The following is a 24,730-nucleotide window of genomic DNA, read 5'->3' as shown; positions in this document are numbered from 1 at the left end:
GAGGGCCGCACAGCCCTCCATGTGCTCGCCAGAGGTAGGCTGACTGCCATTAGGTGCTGAGATGAGATCCTCAGACCCCTTGTGAGACCATATGCTGGTGCAATTGGCCCTGGGTTCCTCCTAATGCAGGACAATGCCAGACCTCATGTGGCTGGAGTGTGTCAGCAGTTCCTGCAAGATGAAGGCATTGAAGCTATGGACTGGCCCGTCCATTCCTCAGACCTGAATCCGATTGGGCACATCTGGGACATCATGTCTCGCTCCATCCACCAATGTCACATTGCACCACAGACTGTCCAGGAGTTGGCGGATGCTTTAGTCCAGGTCTGGGAGGAGATCCCACAGGAGACCATCCGCAACCTCATCAGGAGCATGCCCAGGCGTTGTAGGGAGGTCATACAGGCACGTGGAGGCCACACACAATACTGAGCCTCATTTTGACTTGTTTTAAGGACATTACATCAAAGTTGGATCAGCCTGTAGTGTGTTTTTCCACTTTAATTTTGGGGGTGACTCCAAATCCAGGCCTCGATTGGTTAATAAATTTGATTTCCATTGATGATTTTTGTGTGATTTTGTTGTCAGCACATTCAACTTTGTACAGAACAAAGTATTCAATGAGAATATTTCATTCCTTCAGATCTAGGAAGTGTTATTTGAGTGTTCCCTTTTTTTTTTTGAGCAGTGTATATACACTAGTGGCCAAAATTGAGGCAACACCCTCAAGATTTATGAATTTTTAGCATTTTGCCAATACAAATCCAAATTTCATGAATGTTTTTGATTTCACAGTAAAGTTTTTAAGTAGAAATAACTAAATCTCATATAGAAACACAATATTAGCAGGAAATTTGTTCATTTGTCAACAAATTGGACACTATTGTCACTCAGATGACTGTGGGAGAAAAGCCATTTATTTGTTCTATTTTCATATCTACCACTAAAATATTAATACTTAGTTGGACAGCCCTTGGCCTTGATAACTGCCTGGCATCTACTTGGCATGCTATCTACCAGTTTATTTAAATCAGATGGTGTTATGATAAGAAACCATGATTTGATGATGGCTGCAATGAGTTCCTGCTTGTTTGAAGCCTGCTGTTTTGACACCGCTCTTTTAAACCGAGCCCAGCGATTCTTAATAGGATTGAGATCTGGGCTGTTTCCTGGCCAATTCAATTGCAAGACATTTTTGTCCTTGAACCAAGAGACATTTTTTAGCTTTATGGCATGGGGCTCCATCTTGCTGAAAAATAAACTGTGTCCCTTCCCAAAATACATCACATGCCGAAGGAATGAGTTTAGGCTGAAGGACTTCCTTGATGTACTTTTCAGCATTAACTGTTCCTTCAACTACCTGCAGCCTACCACCTGCATCTCTGGACATGCAGCCCCCTACCATAACACTCAGAGGATGCTTCATGGTGGGTACTGTACACTCTGGCAAGCAATCCTCTCCAGGTTGTCGTCGAGCGTAACGGACACCGTCGCTGCCAAAGATAGATATGCGTGTCTCATCGCCCAATAAAACATTTCTCCGTTGTTCAATGGTCCATTTAGAATGTTCTTTGGCCACTGCAGACGTTTCTGATGCTGTGAGGCATTCATAAATGTCTTTTTACGTGGTATTCTGGCTCTTAACCCCGCGTTTTCCAATCGTCATCGAACAGTCCGATCGGACACTGTCACTCCAGTGTTGACAAGCTCCTTGTTGATGTCAACAGCAATAGCATTCCTGTTATTTAGGGCGATTCTAACAATTCTGCTATCAGTCTGAGGAGTTGTAGCCTCCTTCCTTCCTCTACCTGATTTATTCTTTATCGAACCAGTCTCTTGAAACCACTTACACACTTTGAGAACGCTGGCCGGTGAGATCCCTTTTCCAAATCGTGCTGCAATTTCCCGGTAACTGTACCCTTCTTCTCTTAAAATAACAGCTTCGGCTCTCTTCTTAGGTGACCACTCCTGTCTAATACTGCTGGCACAATATCGGTCTTAAATCACACCCAGGTCACTATAAACAAACATAGAATACATATAGTGTGTTCAAGTAAGTATGTCAGTGAAAACTTTCATTAAATATTGGTGATGGTGAAAAATTGCAGGTGTTGCCTTAATTTTGGCCACTAGTGTATTTCTCTGCCGTATCTGTGCATCATGAATTGAGTTATGTGTTAAAGGGGACCACTGAGACTCTTTCGCCAAGGGCCTACAAAAACCTGGAGCTGGCCTTGAGTGAGAGTGTCACTTATTTTTACCTGTCCTCCGGCCTCCTCCCGGGCCGGTGTCAGGGGGTCCACAGACAATACAACCGGAGTCGCCTTCGTAATCATACATTCCCGGTCTTTCCAGGCTTTTAGCAAATTGACGTGATATAACTGTTCGGGTTTCCTCTTCTCAGGCTGGTATAATTTAGATCACCCACCTTTTCCTGGACTTCATATGGCCCTTGCCAGTTGGCCAATAGCTTACTCTCTGCAGTGGGCACTAACACTAATACCCGATCCCCTTCTTTAAAGGACCTGTGGCCTTTCTATTAGATGCATGGCTTTGCGCTGCCTGAGCATCCAGGAGGTGTTCCTTAACTATGGGCATGACCACCGCTATCCGGTCCTGCATACTCGCCATATGTTCTATAACACTGTTATGTGGGGTAGGTTCCTGTTCCCACGTCTCTTTGGCTAAGACCAGCAGACCCCTAGGGTGCAGTAGCTCAAAGGGTGAGAACACCGTTTAAGTCTGTGGTACCTCGCGGATGGCAAACATTTAAATAGGGCAATAACATGTCCCAATCCCTCCCATCCTCGGAAACCACCTTTTTTAACATGGACTTGAGGGTTTTATTAAACTGCTCGACAAAACGTCGGTCTGTGGATGGTACTCCGGATGTGCGCAACTGTTTTAATTTTAGAGGTTTGCACAGTTCCTTTGTCACCTTGGAAATAAAAGGAGTCCCCTGATCCATCAGGATCTCCTTACATAGCCCAATGCGTCAGAACATGGCAAACAGCTCCCGGACAATAAGTTTAGCCGAAGTGTGGCTTAGCGGAATGGCCTCTGGGTAACGGGTGGCATAATTGACGACCACAAGTATGTGTTGGTGACCCCAAGCTGACTTTATAATGGGTCCCACCAAATCCATCGCAATCCGTTCAAAACATACCTCTATAACCGGCAGAGGTACCAATGGGCTACGGAAGCTTGCGGTGAGTGTGGACAGCTGACATTCCGGGCAAGATTCACAATACCTCAGTACCTCAGCGTAAATCCCAGGCCAAAAGAACTGCTGCAAGACGCTTTCTTGCATCTTTTTACCCCTAGATGCCCACCCAGCAGGTGTGTGTGGGCCATCTCGAGTACCGCTCGACGTTATGACTAAGGCACTACCAGCTGTTCCACTACCTCGTCTCGGACTTTGTCAACCCTATAGAGTAAATCTTGGTTGACCGCCATGTGCGGAAAAACCATCTCTGCTCCCGGTTGCTGAGACACCCCATTTACCTCTATTACCCTTTCCTGTGCCTGGGACAGGGTAGGATCCTGCAGCTGAGCTGTCCCAAACGTTCCCCGGGACACTTCCAGCTCTGGAATCGAGGGGTCTCCTCGACCTCTCCTGTCAATACCTCTAGGGGAAACCTATCAGGTTTACACTCTGTCCCTAGGTTATCAACCCCTACAGCAGGTATCCCTGACTCGGGATCTTCGGGTTCTGCACCCGGACACCCTTTTATTCTGGGAGGGTTAATCTTACTCTCCCACAAGGACCAAAACAGGGGTAAATCTCTTTTCAGCACAGTCCCATAAGGAAGAGTCTTCACCACTCCCACCACGTTTAATCTCTCCACACGGAGTGGAAAAAGTAACCTCTGCCGTCAGATACTCGCGGAGTTCGCCATGTATGCACACGAACCCGACTTTACCCCCAGTGGGTTCTAATCCCGAGATCAATGACCCATGGATGAGGGTCACTAGGTTCCCTGCGTCCAAAAGAGCCTCCTCTCTATGTCCATTGACGCGCCCCTGACACAGATGGGGTTCGGCCGTTGGGCCAACAGGGTCCGCAGTATAGATGGTGTGAGCATACATAGACACCAGGCATGTAAACCCGCAGTCCATGGGTTCAGCAGTCAGGGGTCAGTTGGCAGCCACATGTCCTGGCCCTTGGCATCGCCAGCACCTAATAGCGGTGGTACCGCCAGTCCTTGAGACCGATTTAGGGGAAACTGGTCTCCTGCCTCCCTCACTCCGGGGTACCCCCTCAGTATGGGCTTGGTTCCGACTGTCCCCAGTAGAGCGATGGAAGGCAGAGGAAAAGAACAGCTGCACCCCCAGTCGAGAACAGAACACCCTCCAGAACTTGGAAACAAACTAGGTCCCCCGATCTGACACCACATTGGAGGGAACCCCGTGAAGCTTGATGATCTCATTTATATACACCTGATCAAGAGTCTTGGCATTCGGAAGTGCTGGTAATGCGACGAAGTGCACCATTTTACTGAACCTATCTACAACCACCAAAACCACAGTTTTGCCTGCAGATACCAATACGTCAGTAATAAAATCCATGGACAAGTATGTCCATGGCCTACTAGGAAAAGATAGTGGAAGAAGAGTACCAGACGGACGGGTATGCGATACTTTAGAACGTGCGCAAATACTTCAATCAGATACGTGTTCAAACACATCCCAATGCAACCCCAGCCATCAAAAAAAAAGAAAAAGGAGGTCTGCAGTTGCCTTACCACCTGGATGACCAGCAAGCACAGAGCTGTGATGTTCCTTAATTACTTTGCAGTGCAGATTAGATGGTACAAATATCTTTCCTGAAGGGCAGGAGGCAGGGGCGTCCCCCTGAGCCTCTAACACCTCACCCTCTAGTTCAGGATATAATGCCGAAATGACTACCCCCTTCTGTAAAATCAGGGCAGGGTCCTCATGGTTACCACCACCAGGGAAGCTCCGAGACAAAGCATCAGCCTTGACATTTTTGACCCCTGGACGGAAAGTGACAACAAAATTGAACCTAGTAAAAAACAGGCACAAGCTAAGTTGCCTAGGGTTGAGACGTTTAGCCGATTGAAGATATGACAGGTTCTTAAGGCCAGTGTTAACAGTAATAGGATGGACAGCCCCCTCCAACCAATGTCGCCATTCTTCAAACGCCAATTTAATCGCCAAAAGCTCCCTATTACCCACGTCATCATTTCTCTCAGCTGAAGATAATTTCTTAGAAAAGAAAGAGCATAGACACCATGTAACAGGGAACGGACCCTGAGACAACACAGCCCCAACCCCCTCCCCTGATGCATCAATTTCCACAATGTAGAATTGGAAACATTGGGTTGACTGAGTATAGGATGCCGTGGCAAAACAGTTCTTTAGGAAGGAAAAAGCCTGCAGGACGGCATCCGACCATTTGGAAAAATCAGACCCATTCTTAGTCATGCCAGTAAGGGGTTTCACAATTACTGAAAAATTTTGGATGAATTTCCGGTAAAAATTAGTAAAGCCCAGAAAATGTTGTAGAGCCTTCAAGTTCTCATCCAAAAACCCAAAGATGACAACAGGTACCCCAAAAACTGAACCTCCTGGATGTCGAAAACACATTTTTCTAGTTTTGCATATAGTGTGTTCTCTCAACCCCTTTACAACCCAAGGTGGTTTGCACATTAATGACCAGGCCAATTTTTACAATTCTGACCACTGTCGCTTTACGAGGTAATTACTCTGGAACGCTTCAACGGATTCCCCTGATTCTGAGAATTTTTTTTCGTGACATATTGTACTTCATGATTGTGGTAAAATTTATTCAATATCGCTTGCGTTTATTTGTGAAAAAAATGGAAATTTGGCGAAAATTTTGCAATATTCAAAATTTGAATTTTTATCCCCTTAAATCAGAGAGTTATGTCACACAAAATAGTTAATAAATAACATTTCCCACATGTCTACTTTACATCAGCACAATTTTGTAACCAAACTTTTTTTCTATTAGGGAGCTATAAGGGTTAAAAGTTGACCAGCGATTTCAAATTTTTCCAACAAAATTTACAAAACCATTTTTTTAGGGACCACAACATATTTGAAGTCACTTTGAGGGGTCTTTATGACAGAAAATACCCAAAAGTGACACCATTCTAAAAACTGCACCCCTCAAGGTGCTCAAAACCACATTCAATAACTTTATTAACCCTTCAGGTGCTTCACAGGAATTTTTGGAATGTGGAAGAAAAAAAATTAACATTTAACTTTTTTTTCACAGAAATGTTACTTTAGACCCAAGTTTTTTTTTATTTTTGCAGGGGTAACAGGAAAAAATGGACCCCAAAATTTGTTGTGCAATTTCCCCTGGGCACGCAGATACCCCATATGTGGGGAAAAACCACTGTTTGGGCACACGGCAGGGTTCGGAACGGAAGGAGCGTCATTTGACTTTTTGAATGTAGAATTTGCTTGAACAATTAGGGGACGCCATGTTGCATTTGGGGAGCCCCTGATGTGCCTAAACAGTGGAAACCCCTCACAAGTGACACCATTTTGGAAACTAGACCCCTCATGGAACTTATCTAGATGTGTAGTGAGCACCTTGAACCCCCAGGTGCTTCACAGAGGTTTATAACATTGAGCCGTAAAAATAAAATTTTCACATTTTTCCCACAAAAAATTTTTTCAGCCCCCACTTTTGCATTTTCATAAGGGTGACAGGAGAAATTGCACCATGCAGTTTGTTGTGCAATTTCTCCTGAGTAAGCAGATACCCCATATGTGGGGGGAAACCACTGTTTGGGCGCACGGCAGGGTTGAGAAGGGAAGGAGCGCCATTTAACTTTTTGATTGTAAAATTTGCTTGAATAATTAGCGGATGTGCCCCTGATGTGCCCAAACAGTGGAAACCCCCCACAAGTGACACCATTTTGGAAACTAGACCCCTCAGGGAACTTATCTAGATGTGTGGTGAGCATCTTGAACCTCCAAGTCCTTCACAGAAGTTTATAACATGGAGCCATGAAAATAAAAAAAAATAAAACTTTTCCACAAAATTATGTTTTAGCCCCAATTTTTTTATTTTCACAAGGGTAAGAGGAGAAAATGGACCCCAAAAACTTTGGTGCAATTTCTCCTGAGGAAAATACAGTGTTTCAGAGTTCAGAAGGGAAGGAGCACTGTGTGACTTTTTGAATGCAAAATCATCTGGAATCGAGAGTGGATGCCATGTCGCGTTTGGAGAGCCCCTGATATGCCTAAATAGTGGAACCCCCCATGAGTGACCCCATTTTGGAAACTACACCCCTCAAGGATTTTATTAAGGTGTATAGTGAACATTTTGAACCCAGAGGTACGACACAGAATTTGATAACATTAGGTCATCATATTGAATAAGTTGTCATTAGTCTTGAGCGCAAGGCTCACTACTTGAGTTTGCATCGGGTACTCAGGTATGCACCATGTATCGCGCGTGCTCGAGCCCCCGCCCGCATGTTTCATGGTTATTAGACACCCCAAAAAAAACATGCGGGGATCGCTCATGCATGGCAGGCAATCACCGGGGTTTTTTTGGCCGCGAAACATATGGGGCGGAGACTCGAGCATGTCACTCGAGCACCCGCGATACTCAATGCATACCCGAGCACCCGATTGCAAACTCAAGTAGCGAGCACTTGTGCTCAACACTAGTTGCCATATCGTCATCTTTTTTCTTTTTTTTTACTTTTGAAAAAAAGAAACAACCCTAACCCCAACCCTAACACCAACCCCAGCCCTAGTGTTTATTTTTTACGCCGTTCCTAGTATGGTATAAGTGATTAGACGACTTTATTCTTCAGGTCGGTGCGACTACAGAGATACCAGAATCATATCGGCTTTTTATGATTGACAGCTGTCACACACTAAGACACATATTTTGTAAAATCTAGTTTTTGCATCACCATATTTTGAGAGCTATAATTTTTCCATATTTTGGCCGACAGAGTCATATGACGGCTTGTTTTTTTTGCGGGATGAGTTGACATTTTTATTGGTGCCATTTTCAGGCATGTGACATTTTTTGATCGCTTTCTATTCCAGTATTTGGGAGGCAGAATAAATAAAAAACAATTCAGGAATTGTTTTTTTAAATTTTTTTATTCTGCTCTGTGTGTGGTAAAATTGATAAGGTAGCTTTATTCTTCGGGTCAGTACATTTACAGCGGTACCACATTTATATAATTTTTCTATGTTTTGGCGCTTTTACACAATAAAAGGTATTTTATATAAAAAAAAATTTTTTTGCATCGCTTTATTCTGAGAGCTATAACTTTTTTATTTTTCGGCTGATGGAGCTGTATGGTGGCTTGTTTTTTTGCGAGAAGAGATAACGTTTTCAGCGGTACCATTTTTATTTATATTCGTCTTTTTGATCGCATGTTATTCCATTTTTTGTTTGGCGGTATGATGATAAAGCATTGTTTTTTGCTTCGTTTTTTTTTATTTTTTTACCATGTTCACTGAAGGGGTTAACTAGTGGGACAATTTTATAGGTCAGGTCATTACGGACGTGGAAATACTAAATATGTGTACTTTTATTGTTTTTTTTTTATTTTTTCATAATAATATTTATTGATGGGTACATTATATTTTTATTTTTGGTGGATTATTTTTTTTATATTTTTACTTTTTTTTTTTCACTTTCTCACAGATTTTTTATTTGTATACTTTGTCCCGCTTTGGGACTTTCACTTTTTTTATTCTGATCGCCTGCATAGCATAGGGATGGAGCACCATCCCTGTGCCGATCACCTCCCCTAAGCCGCCGCAATGCTGCGATCGACTTCGATCGCAGCATTGTGGGGGTTAATGTGCCGAGAGCGGTGCGGGACTGCTCCCTGCACATAGCACCAGGTGTCAGCTGTGACAATCAGCTGACACCTGGCGGCGATAGCGCCCGCACAGCCTGTGTGGGGGCGCGATCGCCATGACGTACTAATACGAGTCAGACTCTTAAAGCCCAGGGCACAGACGCGTATTAGTACGTCTTGGGATTTAAAGGGGTTAATATATGAAGCACCTGTCTAATATGCTGTCACGCAAGGTGTGGGAAAGACTAAGTGCAACAGGAAAGGAAGAGGGGAAGGGAGACCTCGTAGGCTGATCTGTCTCCCCTTTCGTCCCTATATTGGTTCCTCACCAATCGCCGCACAGGAACTTAAAGCCTGTATTTCCCTAGAGCTTGGCCCTGGATAGGGAAGGGGGCGATGAGCACTAGTCAGTCCCCACTAACAACGAAAGACAACAAGGGAGACAAACACGGGGGAAACTAACTTAGCTTGAGCCGACTTCCGAGACATTACACCATATGTCCTCTTAGCACCAGAGAGGAAGAAAGACTGCAATAGCTCCAAGCCTTCAAAAGGGAACATGTGAATATCATCGGCACCTCACTATAGCAAGCAGAAAGTATTTAAACTTAAACACCCAGGCCTGGGTGTCAATTAGCAGGAGGGAGGAAGCCGCTAGGTCCTAGAGTGAGACTGATCTAATAAGTTGTCTGTAATGCCAAACAAAGAGGTCTTCTGTAACCAACTGCAGGGCGACTGTCTATCACATCTAACACACTTGTGACTCATGCCCCCGAAGTGTCTCAAGATCCGGTGAGTAAACCAAAATATCATCCAGATAGACCATCACAAACCTGCCCACCAAATGATGGATAATATCATTAATGAAATGTTGGAAAGCAGCAGATGCATTGGTCAGAGCGAAAGGCATAAACAGACTCTCAAAATGCCCTTCAGAGGTATTAAACTCTGTTTTCCATTCATCCCCCTCTCTGATTCTAACCAGATTGTAGGCTCCCCTTAAATACAACTTGGAGAATATGTTAGCTCCTACAACCTGGCTGAACAAATCTGGAATCAGAGGAAGAGGGTATGGATCCCGCATGGTAATTTGATTTAATTCCCGGAAATCAAAAGAGGGACGTAGACCGTCATCTTGTTTTCTTCACGAAGAAGAATCCTGCAGCCATGGGCGAAGATGAGGGTCTGATATGTCGCTTCTCCAGACTTTCCACAATGAAATCCTTCATGGCTTGTCTCTCAAGGGAGTTTAGCTCCGGGGGTCAGGTTAATAGGACAGTCATATGTGCAATGAGGAAGCAAATCCTGACACCCCCTCTCAGAAAAACGTCCTCAAAACCAGACAAAGATGAAGGTAAGGTTTCTGAAGAGACTGTAGAAAGGGAAATATTTAAACAGTTCTCATGGCAGTAATCTCCCCACTCAATGATCTCCCTGGCTTGCCAATCCACCAACAGATTGTGTTTCACCAACCAAGGTAGACCCAATACAATCGAGGTGGGAAGACCGTCCAGGATATAGCAAGAAATTTTCTCACAGTGAATCGACCCCACCCTCAGTCTTACATTCCTAACAAAAAAAAAATATTAAGTTTCAAAAATTGTGCTGATGTAAAGTAGACATGCGGGAAATGTTATTTATTAACTATTTTGAGTGACATATTGCTCTAATTTAAGGACATAATAAAATGAAATTTTGACAATTGCTAAATTTTCAAAATTTTTGCAATATTTCCATTTTTTTTCACAAATAAACGCTAGTCATATTGAAGAAATTTTACCACTATCATAAAGTACAATATGTCACGAAAAAAATAATGTCAGAATCAGTGGGATCCGTTGAATCATTCTAGAGTTATTAACTCATAAAATGACAGTTTTTTTTTTTAAATATTATCATTTGTTTTAACAGAAATAAAATATGAAAAATAGTTAAAAAAAAAGTTTGATATTCCCTCTTTTAAACACTAGGGGGAGCAGATGCTGAAATTTTCCATGAAAACCTAGTGCATAACTAGCTCGCCTTACGCCTGCAGTAAATGTGGGCGGGGTCTGATCACATGTGTCTGATATCACTCCACTCCTCTCCTCCCCTTCTAGGTGTTTGCAAAAAGATAAGAAAGAATGAAGTTTATGATCACAGTGTGGAGCCATTTTATTGGTGACTGGCAGTGATACTGACAAGTAGACAGTGTCACCGAGACCATCCGGCAGCTCGCTGTCTCATAAGCTGGGGTTAGAAACGTGGAGTGTATCACGTGCGCGATTAGATACGTGTAGAGTAACACACGTTGGGATTAGATACAGGACTAAGTGTAGTTTATCACATGATGGGATTAGATATTGAGCTCACCAGAGTGTAACACACAGGTTGCGATTAAATGTATGTAAGATGTGACTCTGCTTTGTCCACTTCTATGGGAGCAGTGGTGTAATGTGTGACCCCGCTTTGTCCACTTCTATGGGAGCAGTGGTGTAATGTGTGACCCCACTCCGTCCACTTCATTGGGAGCAGTAGTGTAATGTGTGACCCCGCTCTGCTCTGTCCACTTCTATGGTAGCAGTGTTGTAATCTGATGGGCATTAGATACATAGTCTGTTATTGTTATTATTTATTTATATAGCGCCATTAATTTCATGGTGCTGTATATAAGTAAGGGTTACGTACTAGGTACAGACATCACTAAAGGCCCCGTCACACTAAGTGACGCTACAGCGATCCCGACAACGATACGACCTGGCAGCAACGATGAGGCGACCCGTAACAATCTGTATAACGATGCACACCTATGTGTTTCTGTGTCTGAATCGTTAACAAGGTCGTTGGTAAGGTGTCAAACACACCGATACATGCTGCCCAGCGGGGCTTCAACAATCAAAGAAATGTCCAGACCATTCCGACACGACCAGCGATCTCACAGCAGGGGCCTGGTCACTGCTAAGTGTCAAACGTAGCGAGATCGCTGCTAAGGTCGCTGTTGAGTCACAAAACTTGTCGCTCAAGGCCCCGTCACACATAACGAGATCGCTAGCGAAATCGCTAATGAGTCACGATTTTGGTGACGCAATAGCCATCTCGCTAGCGATCTCGTTATGTCTGACAGGTAGCAACGATCAGGCCCCTGCTGTGAGATCGCTAATCGTTACAAAGCTTCCTGGACCATTCCTGGGTCGTTGCGCTCCCGCTGGGCAGTGTGCATCGCTGTATTTGACACCTTATCAACGACCTCGTTAGCGATTCAGAACTGAGACATGTAGTCGTGCATAAATTGGACTTTTCTGCGCTCCTCGTCCCCGATTGGTGGTCACTACTGCGTCCTTGTTTTTTCAGATCCCACCAGCGTTCTCCGGCTGTGACTCCACTTTGAAAAAATCAGGCATCTTTAGCGAGGTAGGTATTGTTTGGGGTCTCAAATGAGTTTTCATTTTTAATGGAGACGCAGTAGAGATCCCATCTGACCGGAGACGCAGTGTTAAACCAAGGCCACCCAATCTGAATGCAGTAGCGTCCACCAACTGGAGATGAGGGGGGCGCGGAAAAGCAATTTTATGCACGCCTTTCTGATACAGTACAGTCCCTATCAAGGTGTGGATCGTTGAAATACCTGCTGTGTGAAAGCGTCCCAACGACCACTGAGATCGTTGGTTAGATCGCTGGGGCGGCCGAGATCGTTGGAAAGTTCTGCATGTTTGACATCTCCCCAGCGATCCCAAAAACCGTGACGCAACAACGATCTCGCTAGCGATCTCGCTAGCGATCTCGTTATGTGTGACAGGGCCTTTAAGCCCCTGTCTCACATAGCGATATCGCTAGCGATATCGCTGCTGAGTCACGGTTTTGGTGACTCACCAGCGACCTCACCAGCGATGTCGCTGTGTGTGACACTTTGCAACATTCAGGCCCCTGCTGTGAGGTCGCTGATCATTGCAAAGTGTGCTGGACCATTTTTTGGTCGTTGGCCTCCCGCTGGCCAGCACACATCGCTGTGTGTGACCAGCGGGACCAATGATCTGGCTGGTAACTATGGTAAACATCGGGTTACTAGGGGCACGCGCGCACTTAGTAACCCGCTGTTTACCATGGATACCACTCTGCTACGGTGCACGGAGGCTCCCGCGCACCGTAGCAGAGTGGTATCCATGGTAAACAGCGGGTTACTAGGGGCACACGCGCACTTAGTAACCCGATGTTTACCATAGTTACCAGCCTGCTCCTGCTTGCAGCAGGCTGGTAATGGGAGCAGGACATCGTGGAACGATTCTTTCCACGATATCGCTGCTCCCCTGATCGCTGGTGAGCCTGCCTGTTTGACAGCTCACCAGCGATGTATTAGCGATGCAGCAACGATCCCTGACAGGTCGTATCGTTGTCGGGATCGCTGCTGCATCGCTTAGTGTGACGGGGCCCTTAGTGTGATGGGGGCTTTGCAGTAAACAAAACAAAACAAACAATGATTGACTGATGCAGAGGGAAGAGCCTTATTTCAGTATAAGGCTATTGTCCTGTGACCATCAGCTGACTAAATGACGTCACCGCAGGTCCTGCCAGTACACCGCGGGACGCCGAAGAGAGAGGACGCTGCCGGGAGGAGACCGGGGGCTGCCAGAGATGTGAATATAAGTTTTTTTATTTCTTTTTACTTTTTCTTTTTTTTACTTTAGATGCAGCATTTGATAGTAAAAATTTCCTCTAAGTTGGTCACACAATATAAATCCATGCCAGTTGCATGGATTTATATTGTGTGACCAACTTGTCAAGCACTTTCCAAGTGATGCTAAAAATCGCTTGGAAAAACGCACGTAAAATCCGCATGCGTTTTTTCTGCCAAGGAGATGCAAAAATGCTCAGGAAATTTCTGTTTCAAATCTGCATCGTGGGCACATAGCCTTACACTGATATAGCAGAGCTGAGTCAGTGATCAGAGCAGAGCATTGTGATGATTTCCCTGCTGTGCTCTGTACACGGTGGTGGAGAGCAGTGATCAGCAGCCTGGTGTTGTTCTACTAACGTGAGGCTGTGAACACGGCTCCCCCCGCCAATACTCACCTCATCCCGGACCTCCACATCCCGGCACCTCCTGTCACAGTTGCGTGTATATTGGAGACTCCTTCCAGCAGCTCCTCTCTAGCTAGTTCACTGGTGAAGTGACTTGAATAGAGCGGCTGTAGTGAAGATCTCACCGGAGCCTCCACTCCAGACAGGTCAGTGCTGAGGTGACCGGAGCTGCTGGAGCGAGGTCCTCACAGGAACAGCTCCTCTGGAGATACCTCAGCACTGACAGGACCAGAATGGAGGTGATTCCAGGAGCTCCTCAGACTCCCATCTAGTCGCCTCATTACAGGACTGGCTAGAATGGAGTCACTGCAGTGAGGAGCCGGGTTATAATGAGGTGCAGGAAGTTATGAGATCACAGGAGGGTTTTTTTCTTGAATAAAAGAATAAAGTCATAGAATGAACCAGATTTTTAACATATCATCAAAAAGTTGATTTATTTCAATTCTTCAATGCAAAAAGTGAAACTCATATTATATAGAGTCATTACAAACAGAGTGATCTATTTCAAGTGTTTATTTCTGTTAATGTTGATGATTATGGCTTACAGCCAATGAAAGCACAAAAGTCATTATCTCAGTAAATTAGAATACTTTATAACAACAGCTTGAAAAATGATTTTAAAATGCGAAATGTTGGCCTACTGAAATGTATGTTCAGTAAATGCTCTCAATACTTGGTCAGGGCTCCTTTTACATCAACTACTGAATCAATGCGGTGTGACATGGAGGCGATCAGCCTGTGGCACTGCTGAGGTGTTATGGAAGCCCAGGTTGCTTTGATGGCAGCCTTCAGCTCATCTGCATTGTTGGGTCTGGTGTTTCTCATCTTTATCTTGAGAATGCCCCATAGAGAATCTATGGGGTTAAGGTCTGGCGAGTTTGCTGGCCAATCAAACACAGTGATACTGTTGTTTTTAAACCAGGTATTGGTACTTTTGGCAGTGTGGACAGGTGCCAAGTCCTGCTGGAGAATGAATTTTCCATCTCCAAAATGCTTTCAGCAAAGGGAAGCATGAAGCGCTCTAAAATGTCCTGGTAGACGGCTGCGCTGATTTTCATCTTGATAAAACACAGTGGACATATATCAACAGATGACATGGCTCCCAAACCATCACTGATTGTGGAAACTACAAGATAGACCTCAAGCAGCTTGGATTGTGTGCCTCTCCACTTTTCCTCCAGACTCTGGGACCTTGATTTCCAAATTAAATGCAAAATTTACTTTCATCCGAAAACAACACCTTGGACCACTGAGCAACAGTCCAGGTCTTTTTCTCCTTGGCCTAGGTAAGACGCTTCTGGCACAGTCTATTGGTCATGAGTGGCTTGACAGAAGGAATGTGACATTTGTAGCCAATATCCTGGATACGTCTGTGTGGTGGCTCTTGAAGCAATGACTCCAGTAGTAGTCCACTCCTTGTGAATCTCCCCCAAATTTTTGAATGGCCTTTTCTTAACAATCCTTTGCTGCGGCTATACCGCTTGCTTGTGCTCCTTTTTCTACCACACTTTTTCCTTCCACTCAACTTTCTATTAATATGCTTGAATACAGCACTCTGTGAACAGCCAGCTTCTTTTGTGGTTTATCCTCCTTCTGAGTGTGTCAATGACTGCCTTCTGGACATCTGTCAAGTCATCCGTCTTCCCCAAGATTGTGGAGCCTACTGAAACAGACCAAGGCACATTTATAAACGCTTAGTAAGCCTTTGCAGGTGCTTTTTGTTAATTTTTCTAATTTACTGAGATAATGACTTTTGTGTTTTCATTGGCTGTGTCGTTGCCACATAATGTGAGACGTTCTGAGACGTTGTGTCTGATCCAAATTAAACTGTAAAATTCAAATACACGCACGGAAGAACCAAGTCTGATACATTGAGCATCAGGGCAGATCTGATTTATATACATCATCATCACATATACAGTACAGACCAAAAGTTTGGACACACCTTCTCATTTAAAGATTTTTATGTATTTTCATGACTATGAAAATTGTACATTCACACTGAAGGCATCAAAACTATGAATTAACACATGTGGAATTATATACTTAACAAAAAAGTGTGAAACAACTGAAAATATGTGTTATATTCTAGGTTCTTCAAAGTAGCCACCTTTTGCTTTGATGACTGCTTTGCACACTCTTGGCATCCTCTTGATGAGCTTCAAGAGGTAGTCACCGGAAATGGTCTTCCAACAATCTTGAAGGAGTTCCCAGAAATGCTTAGCAATTTTTGGCCCTTTTGCCTTCACTCTGCGGTCCAGCGCACCTCAAACCATCTCGATTGGGTTCAGGTCTGGTGACTGTTGAGGCCAGGTCATCTGGCGTAGCACCCCATCACTCTCCTTCTTGGTCAAATAGCCCTTACACAGCCTGGAGGTGTGTTTGGGGTCATTTTCCTGTTGAAAAATAAATGATGGTTCAACTAAACACAAACCGGATGGAATAGCATGCCGCTGAAAGATGCAGTGGTAGCCATGCTGGTTCAGTATGCCTTCAGTTTTGAATAAATCCCCAACAGGGTCACCAGCAAAGCACCCCCACACCATCACACCTCCTCCTCCATGCTTCACGGTGGGAACCAGGCATGTAGAGTCCATCCGTTCACCTTTTCAGCGTCACACAAAGACACGGTGGTTGGAACCAAAGATCTCAAATTTGGACTGATTAGACCAAACCACAGATTTCCACTGGTCTAATCTCCATTCCTTGTGTTCTTTAGCCCAAACAAGCCTCTTCTGCTTGTTGCCTGTCCTTAGCAGTGGTTTCCTAGCAGCTATTTTGCCATGAAGGCCTTCTGCACAAAGTCTCCTCTTAACAGTTGTTGAAGAACTCTGCTAGAACTCTGTGTGGCATTGACCTGGTCTCTAATCTGAGCTGCTGTTAACCTGCGATTTCTGATGCTGGTGAATCGGATAAACTTATCCTCAGAAGCAGAGGTGACTCTTGGTCTTCCTTTCCTGGGGCGGTCCTCATGTGAGCCAGTTTCTTTGTCACGCTTGATGGATTTTGTAACTGCAGTTGGGCACACTTTCAAAGTGTTCACAATTTTTCGGACTGACTGACCTTAATTTCTTAAAGTAACGATGGCCACTTGTTTTTCTTTACTTAACAGCTTTTTTCTTGCCATAATTCAAATTCTAAGAGTCTATTCAGTAGGACTATCATCTGTGTATCCACCAGACTTCTGCACAACACAACTGATGGTCCCAACCCCATTTATAAGGCAAGAAATCCCACTTATTAAACCTGACAGGGCACACCTGTGAAGTGAAAACCATTTCCGGTGACTACCTCTTGAAGCTCATCAAGAGAATGCCAATTGTGTGCAAAGCAGTCATCAAAGCAAAAGGTGGCTACTTTGAAGAACCTAGAATATAAGACATATTTTCAGCTGTTTCACACTTTTTTGTTAAGTATATAATTCCACATGTGTTAATTCATTGTTTTGATGCCTTCAGTGTGAATGTACAATTTTCATAGTCATGAAAATACATAAAAATCTTTAAATGAGGTGTGTCCAAACTTTTGGTCTGTACTGTACATATAGTTATTTCTTGGACATAAGTTGTTGCAATATAATTGGCTCAGCTTATCTGTACATATGTGCTTGCATTAGCATGCATACATCTCATTGGCAAAAGCGAATTCTGTCTGCATCCAGCTTTTGGATTTTAGGAATCTCTCTACCTTCTAGTTTCAGTTCTTCCTCATCTCTAAGCCTCTTTAAACAAAGACATTCCTAAAACCTTCTTATCTGATCACAGGCTTCTCTTTGAGAGCAAAGTACATGGACAAAATACACATGCTAGCACAGGACAGCATGGCAGATCAGGGATGTTTATGGGCGGAGCCTATTTTTTGGAGCAAACAAGTCAGAACCACGAACACGAATTTGAAATGCTGAACAAATTCGCTCAACACTAGCAACTAGCTCCCCCATTCTTTTTCTCATGGGACATAGTCCTCGATGAGCCACCATTTATCTATTTTAAGGATAAGGCACAGGGTGTGCGTCCACAACACTCGGTGGCTTTCGTGGGCTCAGCTGTCCTCCTGCAGTGAAAGGCGTGGATCCATTTGGGCTTTCTCTCGAGTTTTACAGCAGTCTCAGTTGTCATCAGGACTTGGAAGGGTCCATCAAATTGAGGCTTAAGGGCTCTCCTGACGTGTCTTTTGACCATCAACCAGTCTCCGGGCTCCCTTCCACAGAATATGGATCTAGAAAACTCGAGAATACATGTTAGACTAGCATTTTGTAAGTTCAATAACCTAGGCTGTCTTCTTATCATGTCGCATCTGGAGCCACTGTGGAAAATACAACCCTAACCTAGGGGCTGACTCAAATAACACCTCATATGGGCTGAGGCCTGTCTTTTTGTTTGGAGTATACCTGATTGAGAAGAGTGCAAGGGGCAAGCATTCTGTCCATGGTCTGCCCGTTTCAGCCATGGCTTTCAGGTTTTCAGTTTCAGGGTCCCATTCAATCTCTCTACTCTACCGCTACTTTGTGAATGGTACACTGTATGTAGGCCTTTTTCACTAGGATTCAAGTGATCCCACACACCCTTGGGGCTTTATAGTCTCTTGGCCCCCAGACTGGAGTGTGAGGTCTGGTGATAGCAGTCTAGGCGAGAGCAGCAGGTGAGCAACAGGGAAGGGGGGGGTTAAGATGAGCTGTCCACCCTAAGTAATTGCCAAGTGAATCTTGGATGGCAGCAAAAGGCTGATGTATAACTGCTGCATTCATTTGGGTTGTGTCAAGGGAGGAGCTGGAGGGCAGGGCAGGGTCTGAAGGGGCATTAGTCCCATCCAGTGCAGGCATAATGTTCATTGAGAGCCTGGCCGAGACTTATGGGGATGTGGCTCAGCTTATCTGTACATATGTGCTTGCATTAGCATACTTGCATCTCATTGGTGAAAGGTAATTCTGTCTGTACCCAGCTTTTGGATTTTAGGAATCTCTCTATCTTCTAGTTTCAGTTCTTCCTCATCTCTAAGTCTCTTTAAACAAAGACATTCCTAAAACCTTCTTATCTGATCACAGGCTTCTCTTTGAGAGCAAAATACTTGGACAAAATACAGGTTAGCTCAAACTCCATTCTGGTAAGCAGAAGATACAAGTACAAAAATCAAGATGGAGTCAGGATAGATAAAATAAAATAACTCCTGCTCTCACAGCTGTAAGCCATAATCATCAACATTAACAGAAATAAACACTTAAAATAGATCACTGTTTGTAATGACTTTATATAATATATGAGTTTCACTGTTTGTATTGAAGAACTGAAATAAATGAACTTTTTGAGGATATTCTAATTTTGTGAGAAGCACCTGCATTCTATAGGTCTGACAATTCTGCAAAATTCATTTTTTTTCTCATTCACAAAACTTGCATTTTTATTATCGCTTTTTGTAATATTAAAAAAAAAAAAAAACACACAGCGCTGATTGTTCAGTGTGACGATACAGCTTATAATCTTAATCAGCCAGATATTTAGATTTGTTAATCCAAGAGAAATACACTATTATTTTTGTGTTGATACTTGTGTTGATATGCACATACTTGTAAATGTATGTGTATTTCTGTGGCTGGTCAAGAAGGACATACTATGTGTATAAAACTGAATGTTGACTTCTCTTCGTTTGGAAACAATGATGTTTGTTAATATGCTAATGACATATTGTACTAAAAGCCAGCTAGATGTTGATTTAAAGAGCCCCCTCCTATACATATGCCAACTATGTAAATTGATTAAACGCACAAACAATGAGACCTGAGCCCTATGGAATGACAGCATCCCTAACCCTTGACCTGTGGATGTGTACTTAAATAGGAGATATGCTTCTGTAGCAGGGAGACTTGAAACAGAGAATCAAGGAGAAGCAAAAGATCAGACAGACTTGTCAGAACATCAGCGTGGAAGCATGGCTTTAACCAAAGAGACACAGATTTGTATTCTACATGATTCCGGCCTAAAGGTATATGGCCCTGACTGGAAAGATACAGATCTGCTCCATTGATCATCAGAAAGCCCATGGATACTTTTAGTGAGATCAGGTTGGGACGATGAAGTCACCTGGCCCCATGGATGTGTTGTTTGGGGTTGCCAGGTGGCACCCTCCGGTCGCCTGGAACCCATGGAGACAATCAGAAAAACCAAATTGGGACGAGACGGTCATCTGGGCCCATAGAAACTCTCGGAGAGGCCAGACCCCCTGAGAGGGAGGGACCCTCGGATCTCCTGGCCTTGTACCTCGATGGATTGTCTGCTTCCTAAGCTTGCTGCTACCTTCTCTCTGTGGGGGCCCGCCAGAAGTGGGGGGGCGCTGGTTGAGGTAGTTGGCCCTGGAAGTCCCAAAGTCGCAGCTGTTCTATCCCAGGCGGGCCAGCAGAAGGGTCAGATTGTGTAATGGTGTACCATCTTGGGTATTTAGCTGGGACTGTTCTATGTGTTTATTGTCCATTTGGTGGTTTAATAAAATATTGCCACACTGATTTACCCTCACCCTGTGTTGTCTGAGTAGCTTTACGCCCACAGAAGACCCCGGGTCTTCACATTCCGTTTGAAAGAATTTGACTTTTCAAGTATGTACACAAATCTCATCATCACCATCATTTTGAGTGGGCGGAGCTTTGCGAGGAGGGGCATGACAGAACACTTCCAACAGTCATCATAATTTACAACACAAAAGTGACGTAATTACGACAGAATTGTACGAGGTCACTGGAGTAAGTTTGTCATAATTTATGCCACTTGTGTGTTGTAAATTACGATGACTGTCAGCTGTGCTCTGTCAAGGGCTCACCCCTCTCCGCAAAGCTCCTCACACACTTCAAAATGGTAGTGCTGAGACTTGTGTACATATGGGAAGAGTCAATTTCCATCAAAACTGAACAATCAGGGCTATGTGTAACTTTTTATATAATGAAAAGCAGTAATAAAAATGCAAAAACCCTTCCACATGCAGCTCCACACAAGAAACATTACCCTTCCCCGCACAGTCCTCCAGCATCCAGTCGCTCCTGACTGTCATTATCCCCATCCCAATGCAGCCCCACTCAAGGAACATCAACCCCCTTCCTCAAACAGTCCCCCAACCTTCAGCATCATCCCTTTCCTCAAATAGCCCCCAGCATGCAACCCCGCTCACGTAGCATAACCCCTTTACCACACAGACCCCCAGCATCAGCCCCACACAAGGAACATCAACTTTTTCCCTATAAAAGCCCTTCCAATAAGCAGCCCTATACAAGTAGCAGCAGCCCCTTTCCTATGAAAGTCCCACAATAACCAGCCCCATACAGCAGCCCCCCTGTAGTAACATCATCCATGCTTCTTTGCTCCCCAAAATACATCCTCAGACCACTCATACTTAGTCCTGTGTGTAAAAAGTAAAACACCTCCTTCCTATCTTTACAGCTCCATCATGCAGCCCCTCAGTCATCTCTCACCCACTAATTTATCTCTTCCTCAGCAGCCTTCGTACAACGCAGCTTCCTTGTGGAGGAGGAGGCCCCGCTCCCTCCTGTCACATCACCCTGGTAATGGGAAAACTGGAGATCACAGCATAGCTGTGGTCTTCAAAAAGATGGCGCCGATCTCCTCCCATAGCTGTGACCTGGACAGCCTAATGGGCGTGCCCAGGTCACAGCTAAAGCAGTTTCAATGCAGCATATGCGGTCGGAGACCGACTACACAGGGGCTTGCCGTATTTGAGTTGTGTAACTGCTGTTACACACCAGCAAATGCAAATGGCAGCCCCCAGTTGTTGAATAAAATAATAAAAAAAAGTTAAAACAGTGAATTTAATTGTGTATTAAAAATAAATGATTATATAATCAATAGTTAATACGAAAATATTCTGTATATTTCAATATTATAATTGTAATTATGTAATTCTAATTCTGTATTTCTTGGACTATAAGACGCTCTTTATCTTAATATGCACCCCAGATTTAGACAATAGAAAACAGGAAAAACATTTTTTCTACTAATTAAACCTTTATGACACCTCAGCTCCTGGTGTAAGGTGGAGGGGGGGGGGGGGGTCAATGTGGAGGGAATATATAATCAATTAGGGATAGCATAACAGCAGTAGAGTTATATTTAGTTGACTAACGAGTGAAACTGACCATATCAGTATTGAAAACACAAAGGGGCTTTTTCTGGGGATGTCAAACATAACACCTCAGCTCCTGGACCCTTAGCTTCAAAGCGAAATACATGGTCTTAAATTGGGCAGTATATTTCCTATTCACTGTACAAAGGAGTTGGGGAGACACAGGATATTTGAAATGCAATACTCTTAGGTCACAAGTCAAATAGCAATTTTTAAAAAGTACAATCAGGTGATCCTAGAAATATGAGAATATGGGCAGGACTATAAAAAGCTGGGTGGCACAAAAGACGTTGTTCAGATGTGGGGCTGCCTGGGAAGCTAGTGTGATCCAAAACGGATTTCTCCTTCCCTTAAGGAAACAGAAGATAACTGTAGACGGAAACGGTTAGGTATTTGTTATTTCTCCCTTTTTATTTTATAACTGTTTTGCATATTTATGTCATTTTATTTTTACCTTTTTATATCTTTTATTGTGTCAGGGAACGCACAAGGACGACACCTGGGAGATCAGACAATATCTCACCGCTGCCGTCACGCTGTCAATTATTCACAGGATTGAGCAGGGGATTCGTGAGCACACAATCCTGACTACTCCGTAAGAAGCTATCGGCAAGAGAGCAGAAAGCTTACGGCGTCACACCTCCGAATTTCAGCGCATGGAATATGTGTATTCGCCTCGTACCATTGCTGCCATCTTCACGATAGCCCAATTAATATTATCCTCTGCCACCACCGGCCGAGTTTGAACTATAATACAGGCCTGGACAGACTCCTGCTTTCCGGTAGCTTCGGGGAAGGGAACGATTACAGGACAAAAGAAATAGAACTATTACATTTTATATTTAATCCAAAAGGGCAGCAGGGTTAGGAAAAATATACAAAGATTTTACAAAGGAGACAATTACAATACATGTGCAGTTACACAAAATAATAAGGATTAAAGCAGAAAACTTACTATACAATCGCTGAGACGATTCAATATAGGTGGAGACACTCCGCTTAGACTGTTATCGAACAGGATCCTTTGCTATGATAAACATATACTTCTGGGCAATGAATATGGCTCAATCTTCAGTTGGCTCTTTTATGCCAAAGAGGGGACATACCCACACGCCCATTGTGCAGCCATCATGTGGGCTGGGACCAGCCCTTCATGTTTTTATTAAAAATGCTAACTTCTGGGATACCTTATCGCTCATTGCTCGCAGAAGATTGCAAATGACACCATATTTTCCGTTATGAATTTACCTTTCTTTAGAGACCATGAATGGCATAGCTGCAATCTGTTATTCTGGTACTCTTGCATTACCACTCCCCGGACGGGCTCACATCTATGGAAAAATAAGCATATTGTTCCTTAGCTGACCCTGTCACTAAAAATATGGGTCCCGTTATTATCGGACGTATGGAACTTTAGTTATTCCATATTTTGTATCGGAGCCAAAAATCCTACATTTTGCAGCTGGGGAATTGTCTTAATTACTGAGTGCATTTGACCTTAACGAGCTGCGTTCTCCTCTCTGTGCCTGGGGAAAATACACTCGCCTGCTAAATGGGTTCTGTAGCACCTTTCTCTGTGCCAGCACCTGTCTAAGCCACTTCTGCTGTGGGTGTTAATTTGCATAGGAGCCACTTTAGATTGTCATCTCTTCTCTTGTGACAAATGGTGGATAAGGAAGGAAGGAATGAGGGGTCTGGGAGAGAGACTTCTTAATAGCCTCTTAATATTTATGACAGGGGAGAAGAAAAGATTCTCAATTTTTCTATGACAGTAAGCAATGTACAGTACAGACCAAAAGTTTGGACACCTTCTCATTTAAAGATTTTTCTGTATTTTCATGACTATGAAAATTGTACATTCACACTGAAGGCATCAAAACTATGAATTAACACATGTGGAATTATATACTTAACAAAAAAGTGTGAAACAACTGAAAATATGTCTTATATTCTAGGTTCTTCAAAGTAGCCACTTTTTGCTTTGATGACTGCTTTGCACACACTTGGCATTCTCTTGATGAGCTTCAAGAGGTAGTCACCGAAAATGGTTTTCACTTCACAGGTGTGCCCTATCAGGTTTAATAAGTGGGATTTCTTGCCTTATAAATGGGGTTGGGACCAACAGTTGTGTTGTGCAGAAGTCTGGTGGAAAAACAGCTGCTAGTCCTACTGAATAGACTCTTAGAATTTGAATTATGGCAAGAAAAAAGCAGCTAAGTAAAGAAAAACGAGTGGCTATCATTACTTTAAGAAATTAAGGTCAGTCAGTGCGAAAAATTGGGAAAATTTTGAAAGTGTCCCCAAGTGCAGGTGCAAAAACCATCAAGCGCTACAAAGAAACTGGCTCACATGAGGACCGCCCCAGGAAAGGAAGACCAAGAGTCACCTCTGCTTCTGAGGATACGTTTATCCGAGTCACCAGCCTCAGAAATTGCAGGTTAACAGCAGCTCAGATTAGAGACCAGGTTGATTACACACAGAGTACTAGCAGCAGACACATGTCTTCAACAACTGTTAAGAGGAGACTTTGTGCAGCAGGCCTTCATGGTAAAATAGCTGCTAGGAAACCACTGCTAAGGACAGGCAACAAGCAGAAGAGACTTGTTTGGGCTAAAGAACACAAGGAATGGACATTAGACCAGTGGAAATCTGTGTTTTGGTCTGACGAGTCCAAATTTGAGATCTTTGGTTCCAACCACTGTGTCTTTACGCGACGCAGA

The sequence above is a fragment of the Phyllobates terribilis genome, unplaced genomic scaffold (genome assembly GCF_046119375.1).
Source record: "Phyllobates terribilis strain yellow unplaced genomic scaffold, ASM4611937v1 Scaffold_5__5_contigs__length_657084704, whole genome shotgun sequence".
Lineage (NCBI taxonomy): Eukaryota > Metazoa > Chordata > Amphibia > Anura > Dendrobatidae > Phyllobates > Phyllobates terribilis.
This window is presented reverse-complemented; position numbering follows the sequence as displayed.